Below are 3,829 nucleotides of genomic sequence, written 5' to 3' on the forward strand. Positions count from 1 at the left end.
GATCCTGGGTTTGAAACCCGGGCCAAACCCTTTTTTTTTGCCATTTTTAACATAGAAAAGATTCAGACTGAAACATAGAAATCAGTTCAGAATTTGCTGTACATATGTGCCATGACTGAAAAAATTCAGAATTTGCTGTACATATGTACCATGACAGTAAAAATTCAGAATTTGATGTACATATGTACAATGACTGAAAAATGCAGAAATTGAGCACATATTTTAAGCAGCAGAGATTAGTTCAAACATCATTTAAACAAGTACAGCATAAAAGAGTTTGCTGTCACAGAATACACTTAAGTTTAGCAGCAGCACCATGGAGTTTGCTGTCACAAAATACATCACTAAAAAAAGTTCATCCATGAACTCTTACATTTGGTGAGACAAAATGAAGTTCATTCATGAACTTGTAGGTGTACTAATGGAATGGCCTACAAGTTGAGATCTGGAATTTCTGTAGCCCTGTCATCTCCAAACAACCAGTAATATGCACCTCTTCCAGTACCAAATCCAAGTCCTAAAGATGTGTCAACACCTGAAGATATTCCAGCACCTCTTCCAGTACTAGCTGCTGCAGTGTTCCTTCCCCTTCCAGCTCCTCTTCCAGCTCTACCTCCTGCAGTTCTTCCAGAGATCCTTCCCCTTCCAGCTCCTCTTCCCCTAGCAGCTACAGATGTGCCTGCAATATCAGCAGCTCCTCTTCCAGCTCCCCTCTGTCTTTTATTACCTCTTGCAACATGTTGTGATCCTTCCCCTGTTTCAGCTCTTCGGGTTGCTCTTGTACTCCTGCCTATGTTCATTTCGGTTGTAATAACTCTAGGTTGTGGAATGGAATCACCTGCAGCTGCAACAAAAGAGGATTGCTGAGGCAATGGTCCATGCTCTCTATGAGGAGCTCTGAATGATCTCTCTCTTTGTGCCATGTTGAAGACCATTGATTGTGGCTGCCGTGAGGGATCTAGTGTAGGATGTGCCAGCCCAGGGAAAATGTTGTGCACATAGCATACAATCATCATCAGAAGGAGCTCTAACATTTTAACAACAAAGTGAGAAAAAATGTCATATTTGTAGAAGTTACCTGAAGAAAAGAAGGGTCATCATAATTTTCATCTATTTCATATCCTCCTCCAAGTAGGGCCTCCTGGTACTTGTAGTGGCCCTTCCTGTTGTGGTCAGGCTTGCCACAAACCGAAATTCCCTAAAGCTGTAGCTCCTAAATCAGGAGAAAAATCTGTGGTCAGAACAGAGCACAGATTCATAGAGCCAGGCCAATGCAGATACTGTGGGCAGAGATGGTGTCTAGGGCATAGATGTGCCCAATATAAAAATCTCAACCTTATGGCCACAGAAGAGGACACTGATAATGATGAGTGGGTAATGCTACAGAATATGACAGTCCTGTTACTTCACCCACTGAAGAAGAGCAACTGATGCAGGTATCAGTACAAGTAGTGCGTGGAAAAAGCATAGTAGCGGTATTCACATCGCCTGTGGAAATTGGAGGAAAAAGCGGAATTGCTCTGGTGGACTCTGGCAGTACACAAACCTTCATAGACATTTAGTTTACGACAAAAACCAGTTGTTCTACAGTGAAAAATACTCTGCAATCTGTTCTTAGAGGGGGGGGGGGGGGGGTTAAAAGCAGGATCCCATATACCTGCTGCCAAGTACAAGATCCAAGGCCATGAATTCTCTAATGATTTCAAAGTATTACCACTGAAAGGCTATGGCATAATCCTACGATGTGAATGGCTGCCTACACATAGTCCAATCTCCATGGATTTTAATGCAAAAATCATGGTTATTAATTGGAAGGGTCAACAACAGATAACTCTATATGACAGAGCATTTGCAAAAGGGATATTACCAGTGAGAATGTCAAAACTGACGTCATTGCAAACTAAAGCGGTTGAAGGATACTACCTTTTCCCCTTAACAACATGGAAAGCAACTCCCACCCAGCAATACAAGCTCTCCTAGAGGAATTCCAAGATGTCTTTGCTGAACCAACAGGATTGCCCTTTCCACTTAACAACATGGAAAGCAACTCCTACCCAGCAATACAAGCTCTCCTAGAGCAATTCCAAGATGTCTTTGCTGAACCAACAGGATTGCCCCCTGTCTGACAATTTGATCAAACGATTCCTCTAAAAAAAAGGGTGCAGAACCACCTACGTTGAGACCTTATAGTCTCACATCAACAAAAAGGAGAAATGGAAAAACAAGTTAAACAGCTGCTGGCTTCCTCAATTATAAGACCTAGTGACAGGCCATATGCGGCGCCTGCACTATTGTTTAGAAATAAGGACTGCACGTGGAGATTGTGTACTGATTTTAAGAAACTCAATGACCAAACTGTGAAAAACAAATTTCCTATACCCATCATAGAATATCTGCTGGATGAACTGCATGGAGCTACTTATTTCTCCAAGCTGGACTCGAGATCAGGGTATTACCAAATTAGGATGAGGGAGGAAGATGTGCACAAAACTGCATTTACCACCTAGTACTTTGGTCATTATATTATCCTATTTGCTACTGCAGTAAACAATTATACATGTACAGTTATAATGATCTTAAACTTTGAGGTAATGTTGTCCACGACTCCATGTAGAATTAGTCCATAAGATCGTCTAAAACTCTAAACCATATGGTGGTAGCTTGTCATACACGCACACAGTGACATATATAGCAGCGAGAGGCATCGAACAGAAATCAGAAAAGTATCCCGGTGCTCCGGTGGTCGTCCTCCTCCCGTCCCCATTCTCAGGCGGGGGCTACCCACAAGCAGATGTATCCCTTCGTGGCAACTCTCCACAAGCTGTAGGTGTCTCCTCGACCTCACGTCCAGCGACGCAGTGGCTTACAATCGCCTTGATCTGCCTTGTTCCCGTCGCATAACTGCAGCCCTGGTCCGACCCCCTTTCATCAGCACCCAAATTCCCCACCAATCCCCCTTCCCGATTTCCCACCTCTGGCGACAACTCCGGGGCAGGCTCGAGATTCGTATGAAACTTATCCATCAACTGGTGGCTCGAGGCAGAGAAGTAAAACCCTAGGAGGAGGGGCGGGGGGTTCACCTTTGCGGGTTCGACCCTCACAGCTCCACCCGAGGCGAAGAACCGGGAGCTGTCGATGGGAGAGCGGCGGAGGAAGGTCGACGGCGGGGTAGGTCGGCGAAGGATGGCAACGGCGGACCTCAGCAGGTACGGAGCCATCCTGCCGCGCGCGTCGCCGGCGAATCGGAGCTGACGTTGCCGCGTCGGCACGAATGGGCGAGGGGAGAGAAAGGATGGGTTTTTTTTTTTTTTTGAGGCTAGGGAGAGAAAGGATGGTGGAACCGACTCTCGATCTTTCCAGTACCTGGTCTCGGCCCGCAATATTTCGTTCGGCTGTTATGGTCTCGGCCCGCAATATTTCGGCGCTTTTTTTCCCACTAATTTGAGGACCGGCCTACCTGGGAGCCGAACACGACGGCCCAGTCAGGGAACAAACAAACCGCAGCGCCTGTCCATTGCAATATTTAATACCTTTTTTTTGCGGGTGGCAATAATTAATACCGGGAGCAACTAGTTAACCAGCGCTTCTTCGGGAGCCTCGCAACGATCAGCGTCACCGGCGCGCTCTCAGCCATTCGTCACGTGTCGCGCTCTGGGCGCTTCCTTCGGATTTTATTTTTTTATTTTTTCGCACGCATTTTTGGCTTTTTAAATGGTTTTTTTTGTTTTTCTACATTTTGGTTTTTCACCGGTCTCCCTTAGATTTTCAATAAAAAAATTAAATAAAATATTTTGCGTGAAAAAACGCGTATTTTTTTTTCATGAGAGTC

General features: G+C 45.2%; 1 long non-coding RNA gene across 1 annotated transcript; it reads right to left on the minus strand.

Annotated features, from left to right (window-relative positions):
• Window positions 1-220: 220 nt before the first annotated feature.
• On the minus strand, window positions 221-3,302 carry LOC123128608 (uncharacterized). The gene is made up of 3 exons (XR_006463328.1): window positions 3,081-3,302; window positions 1,079-1,213; window positions 221-958 (listed from the first exon to the last, which is right to left on the minus strand). It is a non-coding gene; the product is annotated as an uncharacterized lncRNA (long non-coding RNA).
• Window positions 3,303-3,829: the final 527 nt, after the last annotated feature.

Source organism: Triticum aestivum, chromosome 6A (assembly GCF_018294505.1).
Source record: "Triticum aestivum cultivar Chinese Spring chromosome 6A, IWGSC CS RefSeq v2.1, whole genome shotgun sequence".
In the NCBI taxonomy this organism is placed as follows: domain Eukaryota; kingdom Viridiplantae; phylum Streptophyta; class Magnoliopsida; order Poales; family Poaceae; genus Triticum; species Triticum aestivum.